General features: G+C 34.4%; 1 protein-coding gene across 1 annotated transcript in view; it reads right to left on the bottom strand.

Annotated features, from left to right (window-relative positions):
* Positions 1–6,655, bottom strand: part of LOC124362673 (delta and Notch-like epidermal growth factor-related receptor) — a 50,826-nt gene extending 44,171 nt beyond the window's left edge. The window contains exon 1 of the mRNA XM_046817371.1: positions 6,492–6,655. The gene's annotated coding sequence lies outside the window, so the exon portion shown is untranslated. The remainder of the gene's footprint in view (positions 1–6,491) is intronic.
* Positions 6,656–15,639: the final 8,984 nt, after the last annotated feature.

Genomic DNA, 15,639 nt, shown 5'->3' with positions numbered 1-15,639 from the left:
AACTCAGTTTTTTAATGTAAAATACGAACATGCAAAATGTAAAGTGCATAACTCAGTTCGCTCACGAGATACCGTCCGGACCTCTACGTTGCATGGTCGGTCACATACCCTCTCTAAACTCAGTTTTTTAATGTAGAATACGAACATGCAAAGTGTAAAGTGCATAACTCAGTTCGCTCACGAGATACCCTCCGGAGCTACGCGTTGCATGGTCGGTCACGTACCGTCCCCAAAATCAGTTTTTTAATGTAGAATACGAACATGCAAAGTGTAAAGTGCATAACTCAGTTCGCTCACGAGATACCCTCCGGAGCTACGCGTTGCATGGTCGGTCACGTACCATCCCTAAACTCAGTTTTTTAATGTAGAATACGAACATGCAAAGTGTAAAGTGCATAACTCAGTTCGCTCACGAGATACCCTCCGGAGCTACGCGTTGCATGGTCGGTCACATACCATCTCCAAACTCAGTTTTTTTAATGTAAAATACGAACATGCAAAATGTAAAGTGCATAACTCAGTTCGCTCACGAGATACCCTCCGGAGCTACGCGTTGCATGGTCGGTCACGTACCATCTCCAAACTCAGTTTTTTAATGTAGAATACGAACATGCAAAGTGTAAAGTGCATAACTCAGTTCGCTCACGAGATACCCTCCGGAGCTACGCGTTGCATGGTCGGTCACATACCATCTCCAAACTCAGTTTTTTAATGTAAAATACGAACATGCAAAATGTAAAGTGCATAACTCAGTTCGCTCACGAGATACCCTCCGGAGCTACGCGTTGCATGGTCGGTCACGTACCATCTCCAAACTCAGTTTTTTAATGTAAAATACGAACATGCAAAATGTAAAGTGCATAACTCAGTTCGCTCACGAGATACCCTTCGGAGCTACGCGTTGCATGGTCGGTCACGTACCATCTCCAAACTCAGTTTTTTAATGTAAAATACGAACATGCAAAATGTAAAGTGCATAACTCAGTTCGCTCACGAGATACCCTCCGGAGCTACGCGTTGCATGGTCGGTCACATACCATCTCCAAACTCAGTTTTTTAATGTAAAATACGAAACATGCAAAATGTAAAGTGCATAACTCAGTTCGCTCACGAGATACCCTCCGGAGCTACGCATTGCATGGTCGGTCACATACCATCTCCAAACTCAGTTTTTTAATGTAAAATACGAACATGCAAAATGTAAAGTGCATAACTCAGTTCGCTCACGAGATACCCTCCGGAGCTACGCATTGCATGGTCGGTCACGTACCATCTCCAAACTCAGTTTTTTAATGTAAAATACGAACATGCAAAATGTAAAGTGCATAACTCAGTTCGCTCACGAGATACCCTCCGGAGCTACGCATTGCATGGTCGGTCACGTACCATCTCCAAACTCAGTTTTTTAATGTAAAATACGAACATGCAAAATATAAAGTGCATAACTCAGTTCGCTCACGAGATACCCTCCGGAGCTACGCATTGCATGGTCGGTCACATACCATCTCCAAACTCAGTTTTTTAATGTAGAATACGAACATGCAAAGTGTAAAGTGCATAGGTCAAATAGTTCTCGAGATATTCTGCGGACAATTAGGCCAAATCCCATAGGCTTTTTTAAGTTACACGAAAAAAGTTGTCAAATCCATAGCTAATAGTTCACAAAATATTCTGCTTTAAACTGACTCACAGACAGATACATACTAATATGCAGACAGACAAATAAGGAATAGTGATAGCAAAATATTTTAAATTTCAACTCTGTAGTTAAGTTCTTGAGGTATGAGGCTTAGATATCGCTCTACCAAATCCCATGGAAGGGCATGCAACAATCATCAACTCGATGTTGTCTATACAAACATTTCGAGTTTATAGGTAAATTCATTCTATTGATATCGTGGGGAAAAAGGAATAACACTTTTTGCCAGCCCCATAAATGAGTGATAGGCTTCGCTAACGCTCAGCCAATAAATTATAATATTCGTTTGAAATTGGTGTAATCCATTCTATCCTACGTACGAATGCAGACCACAGTATCTCTTTTATACTTGCAACCCCCTGGTGGCTATAATGTTTATGGTGGCGGGCCAATTTTAAACCTCGCATCAGATGCGTGAGGTTTAAAATTGTACTTATAGGAATCCCAGATTTAGGAATATGTTATGCGTCATGTTGTATATAATTTCGCTCAAAATGAGATTAAGATGAATAATTAATCATAACAACAATTTTGGATTTATTATTCGTTTTTTTTAATATTGTAGGGAACATGTAATAAAAGAAGTAATTCCATGGAAATATGAATGTGAAAATAAAACAGATAGTATAGCCTAATAATAATACTAATATTTTGTAATACCTATGGGGTTTATTGCAGACTACATTATTACACACAATAATAGCGCATAATGCAATAAGTTTATCCAAATACGACAAATACGAGTTTATGGTAAACCAGTAGTAACCTAATATATAAGTCATTACCGAAATATAATTGAAAGAGAGTACATTAATTTGCTATTTGCAAAAACCAGCGATCAAAAAAGTTGATTCTGAATTTTTTTATGTAACTATACGAGTACATTTTTCTGTGCTTAATCTGCGCCTAATTTCGAAGTGACTAACTGTACGAGTGTTTTAAGGCAGGCGGAACGCTATAATCCATTTTTTATATTAAGTCAGTATCAAAATGGACGAGAAAGAAATGCTTAGAATTTGCTGAGTTGCGTGATGTGGTGAAGTTTTGATCTGCATAACTTAATTTGATCTGCTTTTTTATTACTACACTCCTTAAAGATGACATACATTGCATTACTTTCACAATAAACTGTATCGAACATAATATAATCAAATCTACAATTTATTGAAACAGGTAAAACAACGATAATCTGTTATGTTTTTGCTCGATGTTCAATCCAAAAACGCCGTGCCGGGCCGAGACGCGCCAAAGTGCTAGAATTTGGATCGTATAGTCAGATACGCGTCTTAGTTCACAAATTAAAATGGCGATTTCCCTTAAATATTCTTCACAAAACTAAATGCGAATACTATGCAATGAAAACTCGGTATTAAATATAAAATAAACGCGCGCTGCCGCTGTACCAGTTCAGGGTATTTTGCCATTAAAGTACCTTGGCAATATTACTTTAGTACTCGTCGTGATTTCAGTATCCAATCGCACTATCGGCAACGCGATGAGTTCTCAGTTGTTTTCACCTTCACCATTTTCACATCAGCTAAATGGAGCCAATCTCAATATTCACATTGAATCAACCCTCCTCACCATAGCTGAGTGATGCGTAGTTTAACGCTATTTTCAATACTTTAGGCATTCATTTGAAATGTATTGGTATTGATTTTATTATAAATATATTAACTGATCGTTACCGAAGGAGCTTATACAATTTCCCTTGTTTTCCTGTCTGTCTTCCCCTCGAAATCACGAGAATCAAACTAAAAGTATTTTACTATATTCCAAGGGCCGAGAACCAATTTGCGCTTTACAAGCAAAAACCTATGTTTTCTTGAAATTTAGGCTATAAAGAATAATCCTAAAAATAAAATCGAACGTTTGTCGCGATAGTTTTTTATTTTTGACATCGAAATGGGAAGGTATCAAATGGGATAAAATAAGACATTTTTCTTAGCTTTGTACACTTAAAAACCGCCAAAACAAGAAGACACATAAATAAATATTAAATTATGTCAACTAACCTTAGCGTGACAACTTTCATAGAGTTCAAGATTAGTAATGTATCTGACGGTCGATAATTGTAAATATGCTCTTCTAGACTATTTCTGAAGTAAAATTCACTTTTAAGTTTAGAGGACATATAAATGTATAACCTTCAATGGAATTCCCTACCTATACGTCTACAGGGTTTAGTAACTAGGAGCAGTGGACAGATTCTCTATTTTTACCCTAGATCTGGTAAATGGCAGTTCCTAGGTCTGTCCGTAGGATCGAGCTGTGAACTGTGCTATAGAGAGACTTCTGGGTTTGATCTTTCATGTGTCTACAACTGCCAAATAGACACTAACAACCATAGAACTGCCTCTTGCAAAATACTTCAACAAGTTATTATATTCAGCAAATAAACTCGCAAAGAGTAACACTATACCTGCTCTTCGTCTTAATAGCAATACATTTTATTTTTCCGTATGAAATAATTAAATATATTCTGCTTTAACAATACAATAGGTTTATAAATCTATGTTTTAATAAACATGTTCTACAAACAAAATTAGCTTCAAAATACCCATCTTATCACAAAGTAGTTTCATGTTCTAACTTAACAAACACATCAGAGTAGTATAAATATTAGATATTATGAAAGAAGGGAGCGTCTTAATCCTTAAATCATCAGAGCTCTAAATAACATGAATGTGGATCTCATAAATATTCTTACTAAGTGTGTCATCCACTTACAGCATACGAAAGTGTTAAACTATTTTAATTTGTTAATGGCTGATGGAATCAATTTTATGCTTTGTGAACAAAAACGTTCTTCTTGAATGTAAAAATTATCGAGTTAAAAGGAATTAAGGGCTCGAATAACCAAAACAGTCCAGAGATTTCCAGTACATTGTTTTTTATTAAGCTTTGAAGACCTAAAATTATTATTATCAAATAAATCACAGGTATTCACAAAAAGCTAAAAGACCCTTTCAAAACTATTAAATAAATCAGTTATAGTTTTGTTCTTCATAATAGCTTATTCTCCTTGAACAATTCATCAAATTAAACCAACCTTGGATTATGCGATAAATGTAAAAAAGAATGTTTGTATTTTCTAGATGTAGCAAGGAATTAAGTTGTTGTTTGGGAAAGAACAATTTATATCCTTCCGATCAGTGAAATAACTGTGATTATTGGGAGAATTAGGCAATTTACTTGAATTTGGAATGACTGTTAATTATTATCAACATGTTTCTAAGCAAACATTGCTTTTGCACATTTTTAATGCAGAATGTTTGACTTGACTTCGTACTTTTGATGACAAGAAGCAAAGAATAAATTCATAGACTTTTCCTCTAAGAAATACTACATTACTTGTGGCTCAATTTAAAATAATTAAGCGAATTTATTCTTATTGTTACAAAATATTAGATTATTGTACAGAAACATAACTAACAACATGACAGTCATAAAGAAAAACCTCCAAATCAATTTATATCTATAGATCGTCATTTATAAATTTGCTGTTATAGATTTCTAGGGATTGTTACATGATTGCCGAGCGGTTTATTATTCATGTATCGCATTAAAAATTTCACTTATGTTTTATTACTATGCTTGATGACTCCAACTCAGAATTGAGCCGTAAAATTGAAACGTCTTCCTAACACGGTGATAGTTATTTTACGACTGTACCATAAAAAGAAGTACCCCTTCCATTACTGCTTCGGCGATAGCCAATCTATCAGAGGAATAAATCATTACCGCAATTTTATCGATTTGTATTTATAATGTAGGTGTGATCTTAACAATTTAAATTTTACCAAAATTATTTGGAAGAGTTGGTGTAAAGCTATGTCTTAAATGTAGCATTTAAAATGTAATAATAGCGGGGCTTGTACTGACCGTGTAAGTGTAGGGATGCAGAGATGCACAGTGCCGCAGCCTCCTCGGTCCAGCCACGCATGCGCCCGCAATCTGCCGATACTGTACACTACCACCCACTCACCCTCACCCTGCCCCTCACCCTCACCCTACCTTCACCTTACCGTACCTTACCATCACCGTACCTACGCACCTGTACTTCAGTGTACTATTGTTTATCTTATCATTACCCTCCGCCCTCAAATCTCAACACCAACCAACCCCTTACCACAAAAAATATTAATTACAAAAACAAAATATTTTTATACGATCCCCAATAATACAGAACAACCTTACGCTGATGTTACTGAATGAACAAAATGCAATTTAGTTTATCGATTCAGCTCCACAGATTTGCCGCGTAAGCGGTCGTTAGTAGTAGCTGGCGATTGTGGATTCCACGGCGGTTATTGGTTATTCTTGGAGTACAAGTGAATATAGTTGGAGATTTCAACCACACGGAGCTTCGAACCACATTGCTGGCTCTGTTATGGAGGTTTATGAGTTTAGTCACGTACGCTACTGTGCTAAGTGTAGTTGTTTACTTATCTGGAATTTAAATTTTCATGGCTTTCAACTTACCGTTCTTTTATTATCTCATTGGTTTTTTTAACTTCGTAGCAGTTGGGTTACTTTTTAGTAGCAGTTCTTTACTTTTTATTACCTGAAATGCGACTGTTTTGCCTGCAGGCTTATCAATTACTTTGTAATCTGTGGTGATCTTCCAAAGCTATATTTTGCTTGTGGTAATGCACAAAAAATATATATTTTTGGATCAGTTACATTCTCTTAAATAATAATAGTGTGAGATTACAATAAACCGATATTTATACCTATTGAAACCATGTAATTTTCACACGAGTATTTTAATGTATGCATAAGTCATTACCTTGAAATTAGCTCGAAGTGAGAATTCAATTGTTTGGCAAAGATTTCACTATCACAATGTAGGCTAACCAACCGATTATCGGGACCCACGTTGTTGGAGCTATTCTGAAGAAGTTTGTAAAGAATGTGCAGCAGAAGTATGACAACAGGAATCGGATGTTGGCAGAATTTATCGCAACGTTAATCACAAACTGTCATCATCCATTATTTTACACTCACGGCGTTTATTATATTACATTTCCTCTGTAAAGTTTCCGTTTTGTCAGCTAAATTACATCATAACAATTATATTCTGCTGTCACGTCAAAAACAGAATTTATATGTGTATTCAGTACCAACCAAAATACATTATTACGACTTTCCAATTATTATTTAACGAGAGTTGGTAATTTACTCTTGAAATCTGGTAATATTCAAAGATGAAAATTCATTATAACTTTGTATATACGTTTCATATACAGAAATACTTCCAATAACATGAAGCAATTACAGGTTCTTAGGCATTTCTGACTACATAAGTATGGCATGACGTAACTACTGACAGTATTTGCGATAGTTTATGTAGCCTACTTATCTACTTTAATTTATAAGCATAGATATTACAATTAGCAACAACGCCTGAAATCAATTATCGTAAAAATAGAAGTGTCCGGATAAAATTAGATAAATTGGTGGAGGTAACCGGATTTTTTCGTACGTTTGCAACCGTTCAGAGATACATAAACAGAAACTCTTACGTTCCAAGATTTACAACCTGACGTCTTCCTCAGGTGGATAACTAATCTAATACATAACATGGAGTTTACTCTTAACTAACTCAATCTGGTGATATTTGGGATAGTTTTTAACAAATTTCTAATACTCATAAAAGTATAGATATTAAAATTATCATTAAAAAAATGAGACAAATTATCTTAAAATTAGAAGAGTCTAGATAACTTTGTGGAGGTAACCGGATAGTTTCGAACGTTTGCAAGCGTTCAGAGATGCATAATCAGTAACTCTACGTTTCGAGATCTGCAACCTGATGTATTTCTCGGGCGGATAACTAATCGTTAGACTTGATACCAACGATGATCGAATTGTTGTGTTTTATGACTGGCGTGTCACAACGTTTTCTTACTAATTTATTTTTAAGCAATGTTGTTATGAGTTAATAACTGTTATGTGTTAACATAACAACGTTGGTTAAGAATACACAAGTACCAAAGCGTTATGATACCCAGGAGTCAGGAATCACGACAAATTGCGTGTGTTAAGTACATACATATAGTGCAGTCATTGAAGCGAAAAATACGGTCTTACCATCCGAATTTTTTTTACTGTGAACCGATTGCATGAAATTTTGGAATTAGGCTCATCTTACCCTTAACTTCAAAAGTGAAAATGATCTGAACTCCGCCTATTATTTTTAAGGGGTGTAAACAACCCCTTAATGGAAAAAATTGACATTAAACCATTTTATCGCTAGAAAACATGTCTAATAGTGAGTGGTGAAATTGTAAAGTGTTTTATAACACAATTACCACATATTAAAATAATTTTTAAACCCCTTGAAAATCTTACAACCCTAGCAAACAACCCCTAAATTGAAAAAAATCACAAAAAATACTTTGGTATATGACATAAAAGATGTAAGTATATAGAGTAAGTAATATTTTATATTCTCTAAAATAATTATCCCATTTTTAACCCCCTTGAAACCCTTGAAAACTACCCCTGATAAAAAATTTAAAAAATTTTTTTTATTTTATAAAATGAAAAGGATTTAAATATAATTCCACACTCTCGAAAATTATTATCATATTCTTAAGCTTTTCTACCCTTAAAACTACCCCTAAATTCAAACAGTAAATATATATGATTACATATTTTAAAAATAATTTAATTTAGAGTAAAAAAATTGCCATTTATTCGATAGTTTATTTATCAGTTAAAATAAACTTACCAATACAGATACCCAATTAGTGAAAAGCTATTGAAAAAAAATCGCTTCCACAAGTATTCTTTTGAAGATGCTTTTTAAACCCTCTTCACCCTGTGAAGTAAGGTCAATTTTAATTTTCTTAATTAAATTGTATGAATTATAGTATATTAAAAACTTGGTAGAAACGAGTTCCACTGTTTAAAATATTTTTTATGTAGGGCAGAACTAATTAGTAATATATATTTATGTAGCAAAATAGCTCTAAAAATGTGTTGAATTAAAGAATTGCACTATACATTATCAGTTTAATTTTATTATCGATTAATTTGGTGACAAATTTTATCGATTTCTCACCTTAATATTTAAAAAAAGTAATTTTATTAAATTAATAGGAGAATAAGCTTAAAAGCCGACCAGGCTAGTCAATAAATAATTAAACAATTTTACTTTATTTACAATATAAATTTCCAAAATATATGAGCCATATTATGTATTTATATATATACACATTACAACAGTTTTGGGTCTCTCTATTAATACTGCGTACTTTCACATTGCTCCAAATATTCACACTTCCGAAATTTTCAGTTACTAAGTAGAAAAAATATGATAAGTTTTTGGACCATAACTCCTTCAATTTTCATGCTTTCACAATTTATAAAAAACCATTGTAAAGGTAATTAAGAGAGCTACAACATCCTGCATTGCAATATATAGTAAAACAGACCTTTTTCTAAAACGGTGAAGGGTTAAAGGGCTTAAGAAGAGGCTGTGATTGCGCTGCCACGCGCTCTTTAAACAATCATATCTCCGTCACTTTTTGTTTTGACAGAAAAAACAAAAAAAAAAATTGTTTGTCAGAAAAAATACCTAAATTGTGTTATCCCTACACTTTTATACGTATCTGTCGTCATTTTTGAGATATTATGAAAAACGTTGGTTTTTTTTTAAAAAGTTGAAATTTTTTTTAATCGTGACTTTTTTGAAAAAATATGTGTCCCTGAAGCAGCCAAACTGATATAATCTATCAAAATCTTCATAATAAAGTTAATTCTAGGCGGAATACGATATTAATTTTAATTTTGGTGGAAATGGCACTTATGAAACCCATTAATTTAAAAGAAAAAACATTAGATGCTCCTCTTATTTGCAATACAGCTCACTTTATTTTACGTGCAAAAGACTTTAATAGTTGCTCATTTTAAAGCTTATTTCAAGCACTACAAAACCCTTTTTTATTAGAATGCCTAAAATGCGTCTGCTCGCCGCTAGATGGCATTGGCCACATCGATTAAATTTCAGACAAAATAAAAAACGGCTTTTGATCTTTAATATCTAGCTATTAAAATTGCACTTAGAATACCTTATAAAAAACCAAATTGTTCATTTTTTTACCTGCTACAATGTCGTTCTTTATAAAATTTTTCGATAAAACGTATATTTTTTGGAGATATTTGCAAAAAACCGATGAAAAACGTAAAAAAAATTGCGAAATTTCAATTTTCCAATAACTTGAAAAGTATTGGGATTTTTTCTAAAAACTTTATAGATGATTATTTGCTTAAAATTAGGCCTTCTATCGATTGTCCCAAGGTTATTTTGAAAAAACAAAAATTCACCCCTGAGATGGGTGGCACCACCCAGTGTGGTAGCGGAGTTCAAATCATTTTCACTTTTGAAGTTAAGGGTAAGATGAACCTAATTCCAAAATTGTATGCAATTCGGTTTCACAGTAAAAAAATTCGGAGCAATAATGCTTCAATGACTGCACTAATACTACCGATAAGACTTGCACGAATAAAACAAACATTAATTATTACCGACCATACTAAAAAATAGATTTGTACGCAATAATCAATTAGTAAGTAACTTTGACAGTATGTTTTATTGATAAATAGCTAAATTCTTATATCACTATATGGGTTCAGCAAAAACCGATCTGTCACAAAATCTGGGCAACACAATGGATGTCTAAGAACGGCACACCATTAACCGCAATTATCGTCATAATGGAGTAGAAAAGGAGCGGGCTGGTCGATCGGTCTAGTTTACTGCGGATGATGACTGTTAGAGTGGGTGGGGCTCCCACTGAAGCTTTCTAATGGTTGTACATGAAGAGTATGGCTTCCTCTGCTCCCTCTGTCTGGAAGAGGCAGGAACAGAGCTGGTCTCCCTATCTTCCAAGGTGACATGTAGATGTTCCAGTTATCCCAACACTTTGGATCTCGACAGGAGGCGGCCCCTGCCCTCGACCTTACCCATCCTGAATATCCTGTCACTTAAAAACCAACGCGAAGGTCCTTTTAGGATTAAAATAAAAAATGTGGTCCTCGTCTTCTTATACTAAGTGAACAGAATATATCTCAGAATTCTTCACCATACAGCGTGATAAAATTTGTTATGCTATTTAATCAGTTGTACTTAAAATCAGTTGTAGCTCAATACAGTTGTATTTAAAATCATTATTTGATCTTCTCGTATCAAACGAGCACTGACATGAAATGGACGTATTAGAACACTGTATTCTTCGATATACGAAATAATTCTATTCTTTGAATGTGACAAATCGGGTTTCACTCATTCCGCACATACAGATTTATGAAGGATGTACCATATATATCACCCATGTATTCATCTAAAATTAAGAATATTGCACAACGAAAAGTTAAATGTGTTTTTTCTCAAATAAACCCGATTGATAGTTAGTTAATCTAACAAATTAAGCACCAATTCTGGTCCAGGAAATTTTATATTTTATTTTCGTTAACCGTTAATAAGTTTTTAGTGAAATATGAAACTGATAACAGTATTTACAATATTGTAACGTTTAAATTATTATTTTTTATCCAAACACATAACATTCATTGGTATACTACTCTACCTTATTTTAGCCCTTTGGCTTTGGTCCCTATAACAACTGTTTCGACCATAAACAGTTGTATCAATGTATCGGTTGTATCGCTGTTACCGATAAAAAGGGAAACATTAATGAAAGGAGTTGGTAATGAATTTATTATGATGTCAAGAGCTATGCGTTGATGTAACAGTCAACAAATTTTGTATCACTTCACAGTATACGGTATGTGCTGCAAAATCCTGACTGAAAAACAACTTTTTACATCAACACGGCCCTTAAATACTACTGTTTATGTTGTCAGTATTCTTCATATCTTCATAGAGACAAACCGAGTGGAATGATTGAAATCTTAATTAATTGCAAGTACTCATCAAATTGTAAATAATTTTAAACGTCTTTGATAAACAAGAACATTAAGCTGAAATGAACTTTGTTGATGGCATTGGCAAACACGGCGACAAAAGTTTTTGAACCATAAATAGGAATATAATGTTTTATTACAATTCCCAAAATGTTTTACAAAAGAAATAAAACTTTCAATGATAGGAAATACATCATGATGGGGTATCACAAATCAGGCCTCTGAAGTCATTCTTTTTTGTTTTTAAGTATATTTTAATATGAAAATGTTTAAACAAATCTTATACGATTATGTTGAACACAGGTAAAAATCATGTTATATAAAAGAAAAAAACATATCATTTTCTTATGACATGATTTTAATGAGCCCAAATCCGTTCAAATGAGCCCTTTCACATACATTCTCCTCTATAGCGATGAATAAACAAATGGATATCTGGAATCGTCAAAAGAAAGCTTCAAGCGTGAATAAACAGTTGCGGGCTTTTCTATTCAACACCAGGAATAGGCTATCCAGACAAGATCCTAGGAGATATTTTCATCCTTGACGGGGACTATCTTCAATAATGTGGTCTTGCCTGAAACGTGGTTGTCATCTGTAAGCTTTATTCGAAATAATTTCATCATTGACAGGAAATACGACGGACACTACACTATAGCAGCGAGCACAAAATTAGTCCGATGACATTTGCTGGATGTCAGCAAGGATACATTTGGTACAGTAATACTCCCTCCTAACGTTATGGAACACTGACTATCCACAAAAGTCATAGTTGTCACATCAAACGTCAAGATATGTGCGTGACGCATCGTAGAGTTAGTAGTAGTTACAGAGAGTCGAGTAGGGAATCTTTCAGGGAGTTGAGATTGCTGACTTTGCCCTGACTTTATATTTTTTAGGAGATCATGTACTGCAGATCAAGGTGCGCCTTGATTCGTTGCAGGAACGTTCATCAATATGAAACTAGAGGCAGGAACTACTTTCGAACTCATCAACGCAGACTGACATTAACAAAACATCTACCGCAAGAAGTTCTACAGGCTACATGCTTCTAGACCTCCTTCGTAGACTAATGGTTATAGTCTTGGCTCTCTAACTGAGAGATCACGGGTTCAAATCCCGAGGAGGGCCAATAATGTATACACACGAAACAGTGTGTGTACTTTGAAAATAAACCAGTGTAAATCGAATTTTGTCTTTACAAAAAACAAAAACAAAAAAACTACAGGCTCCCTGAAGAAATCAATATTTCCAATAATTAAAATCAATTTGAAACGCGTCTCAAACTCATCTCAAAAAGCTTTCTACTCTGTTGATGAATTCATGGTAAGCTGCTAGGATCTTTGAGAGTGCTGGATCTGAGGTCAATGCGATTGTGTCTTGAATGATTGTATGAATTGTGAGTATGAAGGTGTGAATGTGTAGATGAAACCATGTAAATGGACTAAAATTATTGACAATTACGATACTATGTAAAAAAAATGCATTAAAGAGAGTATTATTATTATCGTTGCGTGCCTTATAAGGGTTTATTTTCACTGTGGCACAGGAGCGGTCGATCGACACTGAAGGACTCCGCAAGCTCCACAAGGTTTGTAAGAGACGTAACGATTAGTGTCGCTAACATCGTGTTAAACATCGATTTAAACGATATGGATTATTCGTGTCAGTGCTAGAACGATGCCTCAACACAGTCCCTCTTCCCGCGTCTTACCTACATCACTCAACGGGCGCGCGGGGTGTTCTGTTTACCCTAATGCCATATTTGCATGTTTTGGAGGTTAAATGCACGATGAGAAGAAGCAAGGGAAGTTTATTAGTTATGTAAGTTTGTTTTGTTCTCTTAGGACAAGAAGCTTATAAATGGCACTTAGTCTTGTAAGAACCTTTGTGCTGCTTCCGGAGTGACAGGATATTCAGGATGGATAAGGTTAAGGGGTAGGGACCGCCTCCATGAGGAAGGATTAGGGCACTACATCTCAAAGGCATGTCTCCCCGGAAGAAGGAGAGGCCAGCTCTGAACCAGCCTCTCTAGTCAAAGTAGGCAGGGGGTGGCACACCCTTGTTGAGGCTAGCAAGAATCTCTGAGGTTTAGGGAACAAACCCCACCAACTCCAACAGTCATCTCCTACAGTAGACTCGACCCCAGAATCTCTACATTTGCGGTTAGTGATGTGCCGCTCCTGAACATTCATAAGGTTGCCCATATTGAAGTGATACATCGGTTTTTACTGTGCCCAGTGGTGGGTTCAACTGGAAGGTATAAACCAGCCAGAAGTGATCCCTGCTGGATGTGTTATGTAAGTTTAGAAATTACTTAAAACTCGATGAACACTAGGTAGCTAGTGAATCTGTAGTTTTTTAAACAGTGTCAATGTGATGAGATTTTTTATATGCTGTTTGTTTTTTAAATTGAATAAATAGCGTCTGCGATTATCTAAATTGATTAAAATGTCTATTACTAAATTGTACGAATCAGGCATTCAAGTACATAATGTTACTTCCGATGGTACCTCTACAATATAACTGCAGTTAAAAAACTTGGTTGTAAAATTCCCAATAAATCACTTTTTAATTTGAAAGTAAACAATGTAAATATAAAAGTCTATGTAATTCTCAATGTTTGTTACATGCTTACATTGGCTCGCTATAAGTATACTATCGGTAGATGGTATTGTTGATTTTAAATATACTGAACGACTAAATGTCATGCAGAAAGTACAACGGTTAAAGTTTTCCAACTAACTTAATGACATAAACCCTAAGTGCCGGTGTTGCTGATGCAATTGAGTTTCTAATATCCACACAGAACCTGGAATTTGTTGAAGCAATTCCCACTGTTGAATTTATCAGAATTTTATCTAAAAATAAACACATGCTGAATTTGAATTTTTACAGTTCTTATCTATTATGGCTTCAGAACATCATGTTTTAAATGACATTTTATAAACAAACACGCATTTTCTTTCAATAGTCTTTCATATACATACTGTAAAAATTAATATCCTTTTCTTGAGTCGTTTTTCTTATAAGCCTCCGATTCCAAGATGTCTCCAATTACTTCTTCAAATGCCTACTTAGTTGAATGATCAAAGAGATGTTTTTTTATTTACTTCAGTGAGAAAACTCAAAGGGATTTGAATTAATCTTCTGAAAAAATTAATCCCTGCTAAAAGTGATTATTTACTTAAAACAAAATTCGAGTATAACTGGACACTGGACCACTATAAATAAATAGTTTGTTTAAGTTAGTATGATTTTTACATTTAAAACTATAGATAGTTTTAATTTGTCGTCTAATCGAGTTCATATTTTATCGTTACTTTAACTTGAGATAGTACATGTTTTTATTAAATTATACGTAAGCATGGTTAAAGTCATTACAAGAAAATAAATAAAGTTTATTCCTGTTTATTTTTTAATTTTTACTCGACCAATATACCATAATAATGTTTTACAGTTCCAGAGGAAACCTTATAAAATGAAATAAAGAACTGCTATTTTAATAAATATTTCACTATGATGAAATTTACTTTAACTCAAATATCAAATATATTTCTGTTAAGACTTTAATTAAAGGTTTTCTTCCTCCAACACAAGTGCGATATTTGAAGAAATCATGTTGTAAATATTTTTTTAGACAAATGCTCTAAATTATAATGATTGTTCTTAACATGTTAGTTTTACATATTATGATGCTCTTTTCAGCTGTGTCTGAGTTTTTGAAGTGTTTGTGTTGTGACAGTGACAGCGTGACAAGACGTGTCAGAGCGTGCAGGCACAGGTAGCCTGTCAGCTGATACGCGCCATTAATTAATGTCTGCGAGCGATGAGACCGTCCAATTTAGCAGCCTGATTAATGGAGTCGGCCGCACAATGCTTACATTTACACTTTGCTAGTGAATATTTGTCACTCTCTCAGTGCATTTCTAGAGAAAAGAAGCTGTCACTAGTAAATTCGTTACTGAGAACAATCGCTTAATTCACTTACCTTCTTCTGTTGA

The sequence above is a fragment of the Homalodisca vitripennis genome, chromosome 5, assembly GCF_021130785.1.
Source record: "Homalodisca vitripennis isolate AUS2020 chromosome 5, UT_GWSS_2.1, whole genome shotgun sequence".
Lineage (NCBI taxonomy): Eukaryota > Metazoa > Arthropoda > Insecta > Hemiptera > Cicadellidae > Homalodisca > Homalodisca vitripennis.
This window is presented reverse-complemented; position numbering and strand designations above follow the sequence as displayed.